Here is a 20,873-nt window from a genome sequence, read left to right as displayed (position 1 = left end):
TGTTTCTTGCTACTACTGTACTTTAAAGTTCTACCCATCCTCCTCACATACTCTGTATTTAGGAGAGAGTGGGTCCCAGATTCAGAGTGGAATATTTGTGCCAACTATTCCTACTATACATTCATTTCATAGTAAATATATTTTCTAAAAGTTAATTGGCTGGCTAATTATAAATGGAGGAACATTGGTGTAGACAAATGAGCAATAGTACCAGAAGCCCTACCTATCAGAATTGCCCATGGAAACCCTAGAGTCTCTAGGGACCTCTACATATTAATGTGAATGTTCATTTGGGAAAGTAGATCCCAAGGGGGTGAGACATTAGTACTATCTTATGCCTGGCACATAAGTAGACTGCCTCCAATTCTGCCTTCCCCTTGTTATTAGATTGCCACGCATATTTTTGAGCAGGAGGAAATTAAGCATGAGGGAATCTCTTAACTATGTGTCAAGTCTAAAACATTTCTTTATTTCAGCTCCCTACATTTATATCAAATTATGTTCTTCATCCAAAAACAAACAAACAAAAAACAAAAAGAAAGGTCTTTGCCAAAATATGGTGTCGAAAAACAGTAAATACAAAGTGCCTTATCTTCCAAGATAAATAAATGTCTTTACCTTTTCAACCTGGAAATCATCCTTAGTACATTTGTAACAATAAGATTAATAGGCTTAATAGAATCCTTTGTAGTGGGGAATGGCATCATGCTTTTTTTTTAAATGAAGGGAGCAATAAGGGAAGAGGATCTGTTCTATGGGATCCAGACATTTTGTTGGCTATGTCAGATCATGGACTAAGCTCAGCAAACTATCCCTTTTTTGGAGAACATTGGGATTTTTTATTTTCTCCAATAGTGCCTCATATACTCTTGATTTTCATCCTAAACTTGTTCCTGTCTACCCACTTCTAAATATTTACTCCTCCTTGATTTTCCAAACATCTCTTCTCTTGACCACATTGGTCATCTAACTATCCTAATAGCATCCCAGCTTCATTCTTTAACTCTTATTCCTCAATCCCCTTCTAATACTAGTGCTTTACCCTCAACAAGCTTATACTCTAATGAGAGAAAACAATACATGAAAGAAAACTGCAAAGCAGGGGATGAGGGAGAATGGAGGGAGCAGGACCAACTCAGAGGAATGGTAGAGAAAGTCCAGAGTAAAGTCAGGAGAGAAGAAATAAAGAAATGGCTGACCTGGACTCCCTCCTTAAAAGGACAGCGGCTTCACTGGTATAGTAAACTTCTTGGTAATGAAATTTCCTCTACCAAAGTAGGTTGGCACATCCTCTGTGAATTATAGTCTTACAGAATTACCTAGAGCTATGAGAAGGTAAGTGACTTGCCCAGGGTCACAGTCATGTGGTAGAAGATGAAATTGAAAGAGAGAGAGAGAGAGAGAGAGAGAGAGAGAGATATTGTATATATATATATATATATATATACGCATATATATTTATGTACATATATACACATATATTATATAAATGTGTATATATATGTATATGTGTATGTGCATGTGTGCGGCTAGGTGGCACAGTGGATAGAGTACACAGCCTAGCATCAGGAAGACTCATTTTCCTGGATTCAAATGTGATTTCAGACTCTTACTAGCTGTGTGACTCTGGGCAAATCACATAACCTGTTTGCCTCAGTTTCCTCATCTGTAAAATGAGTTGGAGAAGAAAACAGCAAAGTACTCCAATATCTTTGCTAAGAAAACCCCAAATAGGGTCATAAAGAGTCAGCCACAACCAAAATGACTTAACAACAATATACTATATAAATACAAGGTAATTTCAGTACAGAAGCATCAGAAACAGGATACTGGGAGGTCTCATTTGAGCTGGTTTGTTGAAGGAAACCAAGTGCTCTAAAAGGCTAAGTCAAGAAGGAGGTAGTGCCTTTCTAGGCATTCTAGACTTGGAGGATGGAGTATACTGTGTGAGGAACTGTAAAGCTGATTTGTAGAGTGCATGAAGGGAAAGCATGTATAATAAAGATTGAAAGGCACTCAGTGGTACTTTTTTATTACTTTATTACCTCAGAGATTTTTTATTTCAACAGTACAAGTAGACCTTCCACCTAGATGGCTACTCCTTGACAACTTAGTCATCTGTCCTAGAGAGTTTCAGCAGCTAAAAAACTCATCAGCCTGAGACTATCCTGATGGTGAGCCCTGGGACATTAGCTAGGCTGGTCTTCAGATATAGATGCACAATCCAACACCATGCTAGCATCATACATCTCCCTGGTTCATGATTTCTTTGATATTAATAATGTCATCAAACAAATTCATATATACCATTGCATATTCCAAGTAATCTTATACAATTTTGTTGTGCTTGAAATCCATAACCACTCAAGAGAGCTTAACTTAGCTATCCACGCAAGAAAAACCAAGTGGATTAATAATACTTGTTTTTGAGACTATAATATTCTTTTGGATGAACAGTTTATAAAGTTGGCACATATAGATAGATAGGTAGATACTTCCATTGGTCAATGACTGAGGTTCCAAACTGAATAGGAAGAGAGAGAAATATGAATTGTCCTGATGGAATTTGATGATATTTCACTCTAAATTTTTCTCTGGGAAAAAAATCTATATTTTAACTACCAATATGCCTCCAGTATCAGACCTGTCTCTGATATATACTGGCTATGGGACTCTGGATATGTCATTTAACTTCTCAATATGGTAAGCAATGCTCTAAGGTCTGATCTGCATTGGTTAAAGGAGTTTCCTCACCATGGAATATGCTCCTTCAGTACCTACACAACATCTAGAAATCTATAGGAAGGTCTCTAACATATTGTATAAACACACACACACACACACACACACACACACACACACACTCACACATGCACATATCCCTCATAGAGTGCTTTTTAGAAGACATGGGCAAGAATTGCATAGAATGAGAAAATACGTCTAGGTTGCAATCTATGCTCTAGGAGGAGGTACCCACATTAATAAGATCATACATCAAGGAGTCCACTCTACTTTAAAAAGAAAAAAAATAACAAAAGAGACAAATTAACTACTTTTAACGATTTTTAACAAACTCAATTATTTCTTTGAAACCTTCAGAGCTTTCCTTGCTTTTCTTTTTTGTTTTGTTTTTTTTTCTTACATCATTAAGCTCAGAACCCTGCTGATTTTTACCTTTTCTTGTCTCCAAATGTACCTGATTAGTGTTAAAAGTTTTCTGGTGCAGAGGCTATGTACTTAGTGGCCAAACAAAGACAGAAAACTATTGAGGTTTCCATGAAATACCTTTTCTATGAGATGTGTATTTTAACTTGCTTGACGGAGAGTATCATTAGAGTAATTTTAATGGGCTAACACAGGGTGCCAATTGAATGGAATCCATCAGGCAAATGGCTTGCAGTAAATGGTATAAAGACACTATACTTAGCCTGCTGTGCTGATTTCAATGCTAATCTCCAGTAAACGACATCTGTATCGCTCCTCTGTGAGGCCCCATGCATAGGGAGCTCATTTGTGTCCGTGTGTAGCTTTCCTGAAAACCAGTCCCTTAAAGGCTTTCCACCTAAACAGCCTTTATTCTGGGGGCTGTAAACAAAGGGGGCATCTTGGGAAGGCTCAAATGTTCCACCTGCTGCATATCAGCAGGATTTATCAGGCACAATGGACATCTTTTCATAGGAGGTCCAAAAAGCAAGTTTTAATGATCGAGACGGCCCCTCGTAAGTTCCAGAGAGACAAAGGAGACCAACCAAAATCAACATGGAGATGGGCTATTTTGTTCCTCTTCTGTCTGTATTTATTTAATGAACCAACTGCATTGTTTAAGCAATTCTCAGCCTTTCCAGATTCAGAGAACCACTTCAAACCACAGGCTGTCTTCCCTACTGAGAGCTGAAGTACCAGAGGCTGGCTCTTTAGGTGGGAATGCCCATTTGAGGGGTGGCAGGAAGAGAATTAAAGGGGAGTGGAGGGACAGGAACACCTGGAGTCTTGAACTTATTAGACTGGCTCCCTAGTAAGTGGAGGGGAGAGGGAGCCATCTTCATAAAGGGAATGCACAAGATAAATCTTACATCAAGGATGGCTCAGAGAATGTAAGGAGTTTAGCCACCTAGTCATTGGAGGCCTGTTTGCACTTTTAAATGTAAGAGGATGGTAGAAAATTCAAGGCTTCACTACTGCCCATAATTACAGACAAGTAAAATATTATGCTAACTAAATGGGGACACTGAAGGTCTAACTGAGGCCAAATACCTCCCTGTCAAGGAAAAAGTCTCCTTGAAGGCCCAGTCCTTGGCACTGTTGAATGCTTCAACATCAGAAACTGATATTACTTGATTGGTGGAAATGATATTAGTGATGAGGCATTACCATCTGCTTTGTTGCTGCACCCTAAGGACCATCAAACCTTTTCAACTGCTTCATAGCTAAAACTTTCATATGTATTATTTCCCCTATTAGAATGTGAGCTCCTGAAGAACTGGAACTCTTACTTTATCACTTGGATGTTTAGGGTTTAGTATCATGCTTTGCACATAGTAAGCACCACATAAATGCTTTCTTCATTGATTTATTTACTCATTCTGCCCAAAAACAACATTCCCCAAAATGGCCTTCCTGACCCATCCCAGTCAGAATTCTGAGAGTATTTCTGTGTGCCTCTTTTCCGCCTTTTCACATTCTATTAACTGTGTGTGTGTGTGTGTGTGTGTGTGTGCATATGTGTGTGTATGTTTGTACGTATGTGCCCACGTGCCTCATTTCCCTCCAGAAGTCAGTGAACTTCATGAGAGCAAAGGTCTTTATGCTCCAGAGCATAGTAGAGGGCCAAAGGATTTAGAGTTCCAAAGGACCTACGTAATTATCTAGTCAATAACCCTCATTTGGTAGTTAAGAAAACTGAGGCCACCAAGAGAAATTTCTTATCCAAGGTCACACAGGTAGGAACCCTAGGCAAATGACAGCCTTTCTCAAGCCTCAGTCTCCTCATTTGTAAAATATAAATAGCACTATATGAAACGCCTTCCTCACAAGCTTGTTTTGAGGTTCAAATAGCATACATATATATATATATATATATACATATATATATGTATATATATATATATATATAAAGATGATAGATAGATACATAGATAGATAGACAGACAGACAGATAGATAGATAGACAGAGAGAGGAAGACAGAGACACAGAGACAGAGAGACCAAGACAAAGAGAAACAGAGACAGTGAGAGAGAGGGAAAAGAGAGACAGAGAAAGAGAAAGACTCAGAAAGAGAGAGACTAAGACAGAGACAGACAGGGAGAGAGTTTTCAGCAAACTTTCAAGTGCTAACCACTGCCAGCTATAGGATGACAATAGGGGTGGGGTTAGTGGTAGCAATGGTGGTGGTTATTGTGACAATGATGGCTGACATATAGAAAGACACAATTCAAAGTCAGGGATTCCAGCTCTAAATCCTCTGTTCTTTCATTATCTGTCAATCAAGAAATCAGTATTTAAGTGCCTTCTGTGGGTCACGCACTTTGTCCTTGTCCTCAAGGAGATTACAATCTAACCAGAGGAAATCACATGCACCAGAGAGAGAGGAGAGAGAGAGAGAGAGAGAGAGAGAGAGAGAGAGAGAGAGAGAGAGGGAGGGAGAGATGCACAATATATGCAAGATAGTTATAAGATAATTTCAATGGGGATTAACTAGCAACTGGGAGAATTATGAAAGGCTTCATGTAGATTGTGACACTTGGGATGAGCCTTAAAGGAAGCCAGGGATTCTAAGAGGCAGAGATGAGAAGGAAGTCCATTCCTCTCATGGGGAAAATTCAAAGCAAAATCAGAGGTAGAAGACAAAGTGTTGTGCACGAGGAGCAATAAGAAGGCCCTTTGGGTTAGGCAGTGTCTGTGTGTGTGTGTGTCTGTGCATGTGTCTGTGTGAAGGTATGAAGGTGTGAAGGTATGTAATGTATAATACATATGACTGGAAAGAAAGAATTGGTCATATAACCTATTGGTGTCTGAGGCTGGATTTGAATTCAGGTCTTCTTGACTTTAGTCTAATTCTCCATCTACTGTGTCACCTAGCAATAATTTAAACTCTATCTTATGTACCAGTCTAATGATCTTGTCTAAATAAAAAAAATTAAATTTGGCCTGGCAAAACCCATCATTGTTGAAGCACCATTGGCTCTTTGTAAGTCTTGCTTTGTTTTACTTCACTCTCTCTATCACTATCTCTTTCATAATACATCCTAGAATTCTAGAGTAGACGTCAAGATGACTGGCCCATACAGAGCATCCCAAAAGTCTTCACATAACTTTGCACTTTAACAATAAGACTTCCAGGAAACCTGTAGTTTTCCATCTCCATTCTCCTTTTCTTTGAAAATTGGGGTGATATTTGTCTTTGTCCAATCCTAGTGTACCTGTTGGATTCTCCACCATCACAGGTATTTGCTCAGCAATCACAGCTGCAGCTCTCTCAGGTAAAACATATTTCAAAGAGTTCAGAAAGACTGCCATTGCTTAAATTTGTTTAGGTGAAGCTTGTCTATGACTGATGGAAAACTTTGAAGAATAAAATTCTGAATACAGAGAAAAATATTGAATAGAAAGGGATGCATTTGTAAATCTCTAAATAATTATATTTTTTAAGTTTTGAGTTACGAATTCCATTTCCTCCCTCCCCTCCCCTGTCCCTGAGTCAGTAAGCAATCACTATAGGTTATACATGTGCAATCATGTAAACCATTTCCATACTAGTCATTTTGTGGGGGAAGACCAGAAGAAAAAGAGAGACAGGGAGAGACAGTGGGAGAGAGAGAGACAGAGAGACAGTATGCTTCAGTCTGTGTTCAGATCACATCAGTTCTTTTTTTAGAGGAGGATAGCATTTTTCATCATGAGTCTTTCATCGTGACCATCTTGGATCATTATATTGCAGAGAATAGCTAAGTCATTCACAGTTCTTCATCGTATAATATTGCTGTTACTGCATACAATGTTATCCTGGTTCTGTTCGCTTCCTTTTGTATCAGTTCATGTAAGTCTTTCCAAGTTTTTAAAAAATCATTCTGTTTGACATAGCACAATACTATTCAATTACAGTCACATACTACAACTTGTTCAGCTATTCCTCAATTGATGGCATCCCCTCAATTTCCAATTCTTAGCCACCACAAAAAAGCTGCTATAAATATTTTTGTACAAATACATTCTTTTCTCTTTTTTATCTCTTAGGGATATAGACCAAATAGTGGTAAATAATTATATTTTTAAAAAATATGCAGACATTAGAAACAAGAACATTAAGAGGAAGGAAAAAAATCTGTGGCACACATGTACTTTTTTAATAATATTTTGTTTTTCAAATTTTGAGTTCTAAATTTTCTCCCACCCTCCCTCCTCTCCCCCTTTGCTGAGACAGTAAGCAATTTGATATAGGTTATGCATGTGCAATCATGGAAAACATATTTCCATATTAGTCACGTTCTGAGAGAAGACACAGATGTATCACAGTCTCATAAAAATACAGGCATGTTTAAGCATAGAGCAGGCAGAGGCTTTTGAGAATAGGTAAGGATAACAAAATAGGGTGGATAGATGGCACAATGGCTAGAGAGCCAAGCCTGGAGTCAAGAAGATCTGAGTTCAAATATGACTTCAGACCCTTACTAACTGTGTGACCCTGGGCAGAGGGTAAGTGACTTACCCAAGGTCACAGAGCTAATAAATGCTTGAAACTAGATTTGCACTCACGTCTTCATGATTCCTTGGCCTAGCACTTTATATAACACCACCTAGCTATCTTCTTTGACTTACTTTCGTATTTTTAACCTTAATTTTCTGTAGTTTTCAAATATTTTTGATGATTACTGTTTCACAATACAGTTTGAGATTTGGAATTGCTATTCTGATCGGATAGGTATCACTGAGATTTATTAGGATATGATTCTTGACTATAATGTAGTTCTGTGTGACAAATCAAATAGATAAAAGGGTTGAGTGGATGGGTAAGCTATGCAGGTAGCATTTTATATCAACACAATATGCTAATGTTAGGAAACCCAGGACCCAGATGGGGGTAAATGAGGAGGAGAGGACATGGACAAAGGTCAATGGAAACAGAAATAGGAAAAATTTTGTCATTGGCATACACTATAAAGCACCTGGACCAAAAAAAAATGGAAATATGTGAGTGCAGGAAAGGAATTATAAGACCAGCACAGAGGCATGATATAGTTGTTATGAGAGAATTCAATTACCTGGACATCTGCTAGAATTATCTCTCTGCCAAAAGCAGAGCAGCTAATAATTTCTTTACTTGTTTTAATCATAATTTCATCCAACAAGGAGAAATTCTATTCTGGATCTGATTATCATCAGCAGTTAAGGAATTGTTTGCTGAAGTAGAAAGGATGGGAATTTTGGTTGATGGGGAATTACCACTTCCTCTTAGAGTTTTTGTTAATAGAGAGGGGTGGTGATGATAATCTTGGTTGATGAATTTCTTGTGTATCCACATTAATTTCTTCAGATAAATTCCATTTTTCCTCCTTATTGGAATTTTCTTTGTGTCTTCTGAATTTCATTCTTGATCATCTCTTTTCCCTCCTGTGCTTACTTCCCCTTAAGAATTTTAGTCCATATTATCCTAAATCCTTTAAAAATCTTTTCTCAAAATCTGGGATGTAATGGAAAATGCTATCCACATCCAGACAAAGAACCATGAAGTCTGAATGCATATGGAAGCATATTATTTGCTCTCCTTTTCTTTTGTTGTTTTGTTTTATTTCTTATGGTTCCTCCCATTAGTTCTAATTGTTCTATACATCATGACTAATGTGAAAATATGCTTAATATGAATGTATAAGTAAAGCTTATATCAGATTACATGCTATTTTGTGGAGGGGGGAGGAGAGGAAGGAGGAGAAAGTTTAAAACTCAAAATCCTATGGAAGTGAATGCTGAAAACTAAAAATAAATTATTTTTAAAAATTTTTTAAATCTGAGATGTATATTAGACTATGCTTAGAGTCTTCTACCATAATTCTAACATATAATGGTCACTTCCCCTCCTCTGCCAAAATTCCTATAAATTTGACCCCAGAAACCAGTTTCTCCCTTTTAATGAGAATGAGATCCAAAATATAATTTTCCCTTTTTGGTTGTTTCCTCTACATTTTAAAGGATGGATTTATCACTAAGGAAAACTGAAGTGTTTTTAACTGTTCTGTTATTTTTTTTGTTTGTTGTTTTGTTTTTGTTTTTAGGCAATTGGGGTTAAGTGACTTGCCTAAGGTCACACAGTCTAGTGTCAAGTATTTGGTCTGAGACCAGATTTGAACTCAGGTCCTCCTGACCTCAGGGCCGGTGCTCTATCCACTGCACCACCTAGCTGCCCCACTGCTCTGCTTTTGACAGAGGATAATTGAAATCCAGCATCGCTACTCCATCATGTGTCTGCACCAGAATTGTAATGTTTCCCAAAGTCTTTATCTATTTTTTCTTTCTGTCCTGGTGGCTTACAGTAAGCTCCAATGACAAAATCACTTCTGTTTCTCCCTCCATTGTCTACCACCTAAATATTCTCCATTGCTTCTCTCACTCCCCTACCCCACCCTGATTCCTTCATCTTCTCAAATAAGCATACCCTCTTCATATATAATGCTATTATACCCACTCCCTTTGCCTTTCATGGTGCGTTTTTTAATAAGGTAAATGCACGCAGAGTCAAAGTACTGTCATAGATTTCATTCCACTAAGTCTCAGGAATAACTATGAGGTCTAACTTATACCTTTTGAGATAGTGCCTCTAGTCGATCTTGCTTATTGCCTAAAATTTGGGAAATTTTGTGTAGATATTTAAAGTCATGGGTTTTATCTCTGAATCCTTCCTTGGATTTTGGATTCCTGGACATTTGTGATTATATTGCCTGATGTACTTCTTCCTTCTTTATTGTTATTTGCTATAATATCTAACTTAAGGGATATAGATAGATAGATAGATAGATAGATAGATAGATATATAGATATAGATAGATAGATAGATAGATAGATAGATATAGATAGATAGATAGATAGATAGATATGTATATGTATATGTATAGATAGATAAATAGATGTGTGTGTATATATATGTATATAAACAGTCTTCTCCTTCCCCCATCTTTTGTTTTTATTTTTTTTATTTAAAATCCTTTTGATTAGATTTTCAAGACTCTGGAAAATTACCAGCTTCCTTACCAGTTTTTGCAAGGTGAACTCCATCTTTGACCATGAAGCCATCAACTCTATATTGTGAACTATGATCCAGACATCTAAATTTGATTCTCAGACACCACCTTTTTAGCCAAATTTTCACTTCCTACATTAATTATTCTCTTTAACATCCCTTGCTTTTCATGGACAATAGTGAAGAAAATGTAATATGTGACCCTATGGTCTTTAGTTTCTAAACCAAGATATCTTAATCCTTGGCAATATTTTTAAGTGTCTTCTGTGTCACTTGTGTCCACATGAGTTATTAGAATAGAGTAATTGTCATTAATTTAAATGTCTAATATACACATACCAGAAAAATTAAGACCTGTTTTTTTTTCCTCTTTCTCTTTATTTTGTCTTTTAAAATACTATTTATTATATGGAATGATTCTCTGGGAAGGGCAGGAGGACCAGTTCTGGGGAAAATTTTAGGGATATAAAAACACAAAAGATACCAGTAAAAGAAACTTTAAGGTATTTAATTTTTAAAAATAAGTACATAAAATCCCACCTTCTACAAAAAGCTTTTCGCAGGCCTCCTTCATGCTAGTGCCTTCCCTCTGTTGAATATTTGTAATTTGTTCTTCTTTGTGCACAGTTGTTTGAGTGTGGTTTCCTCCATTAGACTGTGAGTTACTTAAGAAAAAGGGCTGGTTTTTATTTTGGTTTTGCCTTTCTTGAAAATTAGCACCATACTAGCATGTAGTGGTCACTTAGTAAATGATTTTTCACTTGGCCTGACATCTTAGGAGGACAAGCAGGTTTTTTTCCCCCTCTTCAGAGCATCCAACTCTCTCCTCTTGAAGCAGAACCTCAAATCTATTTTAAACTCTAATTTCACAACTGACCTTTTCCTTTCCTTTCTCTATTACGCAATATTCTTCCGTCTTCCATCATCCTAAAAGATAAAGTCTCCTTTCCTCAATTTCAGCTCCTTCTATTTCCCATTGAAACCTTTCTTCTCTTTCCTTCAGAAAAACTTCACTCAACATGCAGTGTGGAAAGGTATTTTCAAGTCCCTTCACCTTCTCCCCCAGGAAGTAGAGCAATCTATCCTTGGAACACAGATAATAGTCACTTGTCTGTGACAGAATGAAAATATCACACATAATTCAAATCACTGAACAATTTCTAGCTTCCTCAATACTTGAGATTTTTGTTTCTTGAGACCACTTACAGATGTTTCTATCTCAATAATAAGCACCTGTTTTTGTTTCTTGAGACCACTTATAGGTGTTTCTATCTCAATCATAAGCACCTGGTTAAAACATTTTATAGGCAACATAATTCAAATTCATTTCTTTTGTATTAACAAACCCACAGCCACAGCCGGAACCACCTCCCCAAAAGCCTTACACCAACCAACTGTCTATTTCACCAATTTTTCTACCCATTATTCTATCAATTTGATTAATAGCTTAATTGTTGCACTTAACTTTTCCTACTTATCTTGCCTTGTCTTGCTTACTTCTTTCTCTTTACCCAAATTATCTTCCAACCCCTTGACCACAGCTCCCTATCTTGCTTCTTCTGTCCTGCCACTTTCATGCCTTCTTGATGGATTCTCTATATCATTCCACTTTTCAAATCTCTCTTCTTAATATGCTTCATCAATCAAGCATTGTAGAGATGTATTATTAAGATGTATTGTGGACAATTTCTTCTGAGTGATGTGGCCCTAAATATTGTAGGAAATGAAATGAAATCTTCGGATACTTTCTTTATGTATGCAGTGAGGTTTATGAGACATTCTAGAAAAATTGTCATCCATGATATCATCTCCAAACATGAAGAATATTGGTAAAGCTAGCATAAAGGGAAGTCAATGACTTAAATAAATATAAACAAACTTATACATAAATGTTATGGTCACTTTGGAAATATACATATTTCAATAAAGTCACTCTTGCACAAAACATTTAGGACTTCTAGAATTTCCTTCATACATTCATCCTTCATTCATTCTTTTGAATAGGCTCAGCAGTATGTGATATGCTTGAAAGAACACTGAATTTAACATCAAAATAACCAACTTCAACATCTGCTTCTGCCACTTTGATCCTATGTGATCTTGGGCAAAGTACTTACCATCTGGGGGCTTCAGTTTTTAATCTATAAAATTATAGGTTTGGACTAGATAATTTCTAAGGTCTCTTCTGGTTCTAAATCCTATGATCTTAGGAAATATTTTCCTTTGGAGGTGGGATTGTTTTTAGGAAACATCCAAAAGTCATTTGAAGCCAATTCTGGTGACTAAGTTATATGGCAAAACTAGAGGATCCTGTTTTTTCCAAATATGAAGACAGTTTATAAAGAAATGAACATGAATTTTTTTGTGCAGTTCATCCACTAAATCTAATGGTACTTCTTGGAAAAAACACAAAATATGTTTAGCTATAGACAAAACTCCTTTGGGTGAAAACACTATCATTTATTTTTTCAAAATCAACTACATTTCTATAGGAGCAGAGATGATATACAAGGATGCCGCTACTGGCCCATCATCAGTAGGGCAAATTATTTGTATTATTCTTCTTCCTGGTGAATTCATTTTATTTTGGGGAAAGAGAGGTGGTCAGTCTCTCTTGCCCATTTTTCCAACAATTTAGTAGTAAGTGCTCTGTAAATGAATGAGAAGTAAGTAGTATCAGCAGCAGGGGAAAATGAACTTCACTCATGAATCCTAATATGTATCCTAAAAAGGTTTACTGAAGGGCACTTTTTATATCCATTAGAAGCTTCTGGAAGTCTAGATATCATAAAGTGGAGGAAGCACACTATGGTTCTTTGAGTCTAATTCTCAAGTTAGAGTTTCACCACCTATCTGGGTAGCTACCTCCTTTGTCACATCAACCTGTCAAGGTGGCAGCACCTTGGAAGGCTTACAGGGATGTAAGCTTCAAAGACAGCTTTCAAGTTTTTGAAGAAAGAATAGTCCCACCCCTTATGTGTCAATGTTTCACTGGTCATCCTCACTTCCCAAACATTGTACTCTAGGGATGTGATTGGTGGTGAGGCAAGAGGTGATCTTTTTATCTCCAGTCTCAGATCTATGCTTTGAGATCTTTGAACCTTGTTCTCCCTCCTTACTTCCACCTCCTGGCTTCCCTGGCTTCCTTCAAGTTCCAGTTAAGTCAACTGGAAATTGTGGGGATACCCATCCATTGGGGAATGGCTGAACAAGTTGTGGTGTATGATTGTGATGGAATACTACTGTGCTATAAGACATGATGAGCTCAATGATTTTAGAAAGGCATGGAAAGACTTGCACAAAATAACAAAGAGTGAAATAAGCAGAACCAAGAGAACATCATATAAAGTAACAGCAATGCTGTTTTAAGAAAAACTGATCAAAAAAGTAATTTTGACTATTATAAATATCTAAATTAACTTCAAAGAATATATGAAGGAAGATGCTATCTGCATCCAGAGAAAGAATTGATAAATAGAAGTATGTGTAGAATGATTTTACATACATATGTGTGTGTGTGTCTAATGGTAACCATCTCTAGGTCAGGAGGGAGGGGAAAAATAAGAAATTTATATGATAACTTTATTATATATTTAAAAGGAATAGCAAGTTACACATAATAGATTTGTAGTTTCATGTGTAGTCATCTTTTTATTATACCATGTTATAGAAATGCTTGTTTTATTCCATAAATTAATAACTAATTATTTTTTAAAAAATAAAATAAGATACTATCTTGTACAAGAAACCTTTCTTGAGGCCCTTAATGCTAGTGTCTTTCTTCTGTTGATTATCCCCATTTTATCCTGTCTACTGCTTCTTTGTACATAGTTGTTCTCATACTGTCTCTTCTGTTAGACTGTGAGCTCCTTGAGAGCACAGACTCTTTTGCCTTTCTGTGTTATCCCCAGTGTGTATATGTATGTATGTATGGTCCAGAGGCAGCTGGATAGTGTAGTGGATAGAGCCGTGCGATAAATCAGGAAGACTTGAGTTCAAATCTAGCCTCAGACACTAGTCTGAAGGAAGTGTTGGACCCTGGTAAGTCTCTTACTCTCTCAGGCTCATTTTCTTCATCTGTATAAAGAAAGGGTTGGACTCATCTCCTCTAAGGTCCTTTCTAGCTTTAAATCATAGATCTATGAACATGGGTGTCACATAATGGTTAATATTAAATGGTTAATATTAAAATGCTACATCTAATCCTATCCTATTTCAGAAACATACACAATTCAGCTGATGCCAAGTAAATTACAATGTAGAATTGTTGAGTGATGGAATGATTCATAAAGAATTCTGGCCACACACACAGTATTGCTATATTAATATTTGATTCAAGGGAGTTTTGAAGAAGTGATCAATAATTCAGTTGTCACTTAATATCAAGCTCTATTATCATCCAGGCAACTTGTATTAGTTTACACTTCATCCTGACTAAGATGTAACACATTATTGCTACTGTCACCTTTGCTTATGTTACAAGATGACAGAATTGTTCATGAGGGCTGAGATGATATACCCAGAATGCAGAAGGAATCCACAAACCAGCACTGGAGAGTTAGACAAGACCTTCAAAAATAATTGATCAAAATCTGCTGGCAGATCTTTAAGATCAATATCTCAGCAGGCAATATCTCACCACTCACCTCCTCCCACCCCATCTCATCTAAAGCTGTCAGTTGCCAATGTACACCCTCCGTCCCATGTTACAATATACTGTTCTCCAGGATTCCCAGTGTGGTGGGGAAAGGAGTGCATTTAGCAGCTGGAGTCCTAGCCCCTGATTCTGTATTTGTTGTCCATACTTTCTGCATTTAAAGCTTTGCTTTTAAACTCAAGGCTTTAGCAAAATGTCAAAGGGCTCCTTACAAAAGAAGTGAGAACCTCCTTCAACCCATCCCAAACCCCCTTTGCCAGACTACTCTTCCTACTCACAACTTAGCACAGTGTCAAGAACACTGGACTTAAACTCAAGAGACCTGGCTGTGAATCTAGCCTCAGATTTACTAGCTGTGGGAAAATGAATAGGTAACTTACTCTCAGAGCCTCAATTTACTCTCCTCTAAGATGGAAATGTCAATATTTACATTGATTCAAGGAGTTTTTTTGAAGAAAGAACTTTGCAAACCATGAAGTGTGATTCATGATTGTTAATGCACAATTCTGATAAGATTTTTGAGGCAGTGTTTCATAATATATAGAGATGTCCCTGAATCCAGGAAGACCTGGGTCCGAGACTAGCTTCTGACGCATACTAGCTCCATGACTCTAGGCAAATCATTGAATCTCTCATTGCCTACAGATTAAAAACCAAAGGGTTCAAACTGGTTTTTAAGCTGTTTCCCATTCCCTAGCCTCCCCTCCTATCAAAATCTTCCATGTCTTACAAGATTTATGCCAGAAGAGGCAGTAGTGGGACATAGTGGAGAGAGAACTAGCCTCAGAGCCAAGAAGGTCTTGGTTCAAGTCCCAGTTCAGGAACATATTGGTTTCTAACCCTGAGCAATTCACTGAATCACTCAAAACTTTAGGTAACTCTTGAAAACTGTAATTTGTACAGAAGGTGCTGATTTGCATAGGAAGAGGACATTTCCTGTCCCCATGAAATCACAGGTGAAGTCCCTATCCATATAAGGCTCAATTTAATTCAGCCCCTCTATAAGGTCATCCCTGATCCTTCCCAGATGAAAATAATTCCTGCTCCCTCAGCCCCTGAAAGGACTAATTTGCATCTTCCTTATGCATTTGTCATGTTCTTTTTTGTATGCTATTTTTGCATTTTTCATTTTGAAAGAATGAGAGAAAGCTCAGGGGATATTTTTATTTAAAAGGGGGGAGAAGAAAGAAGAAAAAGGGATGACTGATAAGACATTGACAGCTACAGCTAGATACATTGACTTTCTCAGTCCTAATGAAATCTTTATAAGAATGATTTCCTATCTATACTTAGAATGTACTGCTTCCTCAGTTCTACCTCTTAAATATATTTTTGGATTTACATATTTATGAATTCATTATTTTTCCCCATAGAATGGAAACTTTCTGAGGTCAGGGTCGAAAGTTTCACTTTTGTCTTTGTACCATGGTGTGGTCTTTAGCTGATAGAGAGAGATCTGGCTTCAAAGCCTGGGTTAAATTCTCACCTCTGGCACATACTGCCTATGTGACTCAGGGCACATTACTTAACAATGATTTTATTGACTCTGAATATTTTTTTTAATATTACATTTTAAAACTAAGTCAATATATCATCCTCAGGAATCCTTTTGTACAGATTACTCTGTGTGTTCGGTCGTTTTCAGTTATGTCCAACTCTTCATGACCCCATTTGGAGTTTTCTTGACAAACATACTGAGAATAGTTTGCTGTTTCCTTCTCCATCTCATTTTACAGATGAGGAAACTGAGGCAAACAGGATTAAGTGACTTGCCTAGGGTCACACAGCTAGTAAGCATCTGAGGCCAGATTTGAACTTAAGAAGATGAATCTTCCTGACTGCAGGCCTGGCACTCTATCCACTGTGCTACCTAGTTGCACCCCCATATACATATGCATGTGTGTGTATGTGTGGTGTGTATGTGTGGGTGTGGGTGTGGGTGTAGGCATGTATATGTGTGCATATGTATAGGTCTATATAGACATACATATGCACATGCACATACATATACATATGGCAAACAAGACTCAGGTTTACACTGATAGTGGGAGTTTCCTCACGCAGGAGTTCCCTACACCAACAAAAATCAGAGGTCCCATCTCTATGCCTATCCCAAACCCACTGCCTAGTATAATGCCTTGCACATAGTTGGCAGTTAATGGTAAATCTTACACCAATCTCTTTCTCTCTGTTAACAGTCACCACCTCTGTTTAGGTCCTCATCACTCTTCCCTGAACATTGCAATAGCCTTCTACTTGATCACCCTACCTCAAGTCTCACTCCACTCCAATCAATCTTCCATGTAGTGGCCAAAATGATTTTCCTAAAATGCAGGTCATTCCTCTATTCAGTAAACTCCAACACCTCACTATTGCTTTTAGGATCAAATACAAACTCCTCTATTTGGTTTTTAATCCTCTTTATAGACTTGTCCCAACCTACCTTTCTGACACTGTTATATATTACTCCCTTTCCTATACTCTACGGTCCAGCCAGACTAGCCTTTTTGCTATTCTTCACACACAACACCCCACCTCTTGTCCCTCTGCCTTTGCTGTCCCTCATGCCCAGAATATATGCCCAGAATATACTCCTTCCTCAGCTTTCCCTCTTATAATATTGTATTTTCTTCAAAACTCAGTTCAAGCTTTCTACATGAAGCCTCTTATCTATTTTGTTTATATGTATATTTGTATATGTTCTCCCCCACTCTACACGTACTATGATAGAGTGAAGTCTTTAAGGATAGGAATTGTCTAATTTTTGTCTTTTTGTCCCTAGCATTTTTGTGTATCCCTAGCATCTAAAACATAGGAGATGCTTAGTAAATGCTTGTTGATCCATTGATTTATTGATAAATAAATACTTGCTGATTTATCCAATGATTGAAAGAATGCTCTATGAACACATCGAGAATATCATTGATGAAAACATGGGAAGAGATAGGCTTCAGGAGACAATTTTCTATAACAAAGCATGTCTTAAGAGTTAGAAAAATAATGGAGGGCTATAAAGCATGTGTTTCTACTGCATATTAATGATTTTGACTCAGTAGAAATAAAATGCAGCCTTGGTGGCTTTTTTTTTAAATTTCCCATGCATATACTAAAACTCACAGAAGACTCTACGACAAATAAGACAACAGAAATGTCATTGTTCAGTGATTTCCTGAGTAGCACCATCAAATGATGTAGCAAAACAGGAAGACATTCATCTAATACATTTACCAGCATCATATCTTACATGGATATCTTACTTGGAATTCATATAGAAAGATTGTCTAGAGAACATAAGTTTCATCCAAATAGTACTTTTTGAAGATGATGTTATATTAATTGCATCTAGAGTCAGAGCTGGCATGGTGTGACTGGGAATGGACCACCACTGGCTCATTCTTTCACTTCCTCCCTGGGCAGCTAGCTTTCAGGGTCTTGTGACCCTTAGATCCCTCTCTTCAGACACTTTCCTACAGAAGAAGGAAATTGAAACTGTACAACACTCTCACTGAGCTGCCTACTCTGGAGACCTATGCCTCATAGGGTGCCCAGGATCAGCTGAAAGTTATAGTAGCAAAAGTGGCTGATCACTGCCCTCCAGAATAAACTCAATCCAGACTTCTCCCAGTTACTATCCCTCTCTGCTCTCTCTTCCATTGGTCCCCAACAACCTGTTTGTGTTGAAATACAATGGGAAAATCACTAGATTTTGAGTCAGAGGACCTAAGTTCAAATCCTGCTTCTGCTACTGACGTCTTATTGACCTTGGTCAAGCCAATTAATCTCTATTTGCCTAAGTTTCATCAATTATAAAATGGCGATAACTACTTACCTTGCAGGGGGGTTGTGAAAATCAAATGAAATAATACTTGTAATTTACAAAAAACCACTCAGCACAGTATCTGCCACATAGTAGGCAACAGGTGAATGCTTATTCCCTTCCTTCCCCTGCCTCTCCTGTTCCCAGATGAATGAGACTAGAAGGAAGACTTGGCATACTCCTTCCCTCCCTCTGCCACCATCAGCTGACAAACCGTATCTTTCTCCTTTAAAGTTCATTTCATCCTGTCCAGATCCTTGTTATGATTGTTGTGATTGTGGTTTATCCTTTACTCTCCAAGAGGACCATGACATCAGAAAGGAGATGTCATGACTTGTAAGTAAATTGGATTTAAGTGAGGGAGCACTATGCGAAATCACCAGCCTCACTCTCTTCTCCTGAGCCACCTGAATCTATCAGCAAGATATAGCTTGGGACAGCTGGAGATGGCCCCAAGATCCTTGTAGCTATTATTTGTGGATAACAAAGTCACTCTCCCCCTCCCCATTGAATTCAGTACCTGGCTTAAAATCTTCTCCATTCCAACATCTATCTCCTTTGAATCCCCAGCTTCAACTATCCTCAGTCTCCTAAACTCCCATGACCTTTGTTTCCTAACCTACCTTGGAGACATCGTATCTTGTTTCCTCACTGCTCTTACTCTTAGCTTAACAGAGCTATTCACTAACAGATGCTATTACTAATAGCATCAACCCCCGATATACAAAATGCCTTTAGTGAAATCCATAGTCATTCAAAAGAAACCTGCATAAGCATCCACGCTAGAAAGATTAAGTAATACTTTTAAAATCATGGTGCTTGATGATCCACAGATATTGGGAGAATATTGGCTTCAAATGCATTATTTTCTTATAATAATGACTAGTGTGGGTTCAAGAAAAGCACTATACAGGGGCAACTAGGTGGCACAATGGGTAGAGCACCGGCCCTGAAGTCAGGAGGACCTGAGTTCAAGTCCGGCCTCAGACCAAACACTTGACACTTACTAGTTGTGTGGCTCTGGGCAAGTCGCTTAACCCCAACTGCCTAAAAAAAAAAAAAAGCACCATACAATTCTGAGCCAACTGTGGGGGTGAGAAGGTTTGGAGATAATAGCCAGGACATTGGAATGAGGGAGACAGCTGGTGATAATTAAAAAGAAAGTACATTGGACTTGAAGTCAGAAAAACTAGAGCCAGGTCTTGCCTTTAAAATGGACTATATCAATTTGACTTTATGCAAAGCATTTAATCTTTCCGTGGCCTTTTTTCCCATCTGTAAAATTATAATATCCTCTACTCCTACACCTCACTAGGTGGTTGTGAGAACAAAGTGAGATAATGTGTGTAAGGCACATTATGAACTTCAAAGCACCATACAAATATCTGTATATCTAGCCATGCCTGTCTATTATACATAAACTGACAGCAATCTGATCAACAAATTATTGCCACCCACTTCCCCTCTTCTCAATGGGCTTGAGGTTACAACCCCCGCTTCTTACCATCCATAGTGGTGGTAAACATCTCTGTGACCCATGTAGATAATCAACTATTAGATAACCAAAAGTGAACTGTGCTCTGGCAGTGGGAGACTATAAACAAATGAAAAATGAAATGCAAAAGATGAAAAGAAAAACTTGAAGAGGTTCTTATATCTTCAGAACAGTATTAGAAACTAATACCTTTGGATTGAGGTTGTCCCCTGGTAAGATATAAATTCTCATGGTGTGGATCAATACACTGAATGTTATTTTGTTGTTGTTGTTCAGTCATTTCATCTGTGTGCCACTCTTCATGATCCCATTTGGGGTTTAGCAAAGATACTGGAGTGCTTTGCCATTTACTTTTCCAACTTATTTTACAGATGGCAAAACTAAGGCAAACAAGGTTAAGTAATTTAAGTGTCTGAGGCTGGACTTGAACTCAGGTCATCCTGACTCCAAACCTGGCACTCTATGCATTGCCCCATTTAGCTAAATATAAGAGCCATTCCCAATTTTCAGTGCATTCATTTGGCAAATGTATTCCAAAGTAACAATTGTCTATGAAAAGATATCTGTGGGATAGAAAGTGGGAGGAGAAAATGGGTTGTATCTTAGGGGACATCATCCAGAAAGGGCAGGTCAGATTTTGGTGGGCCAGTTGAAGGCCCTGGGAAAATATGAGGA

The sequence above is a fragment of the Phascolarctos cinereus genome, unplaced genomic scaffold (genome assembly GCF_003287225.1).
Source record: "Phascolarctos cinereus isolate Bilbo 61053 unplaced genomic scaffold, phaCin_HiC Scaffold_4;HRSCAF=312, whole genome shotgun sequence".
Lineage (NCBI taxonomy): Eukaryota > Metazoa > Chordata > Mammalia > Diprotodontia > Phascolarctidae > Phascolarctos > Phascolarctos cinereus.
The sequence above is the reverse complement of the archived record's forward strand: the minus strand, read 5'-3'. Positions refer to the sequence as shown.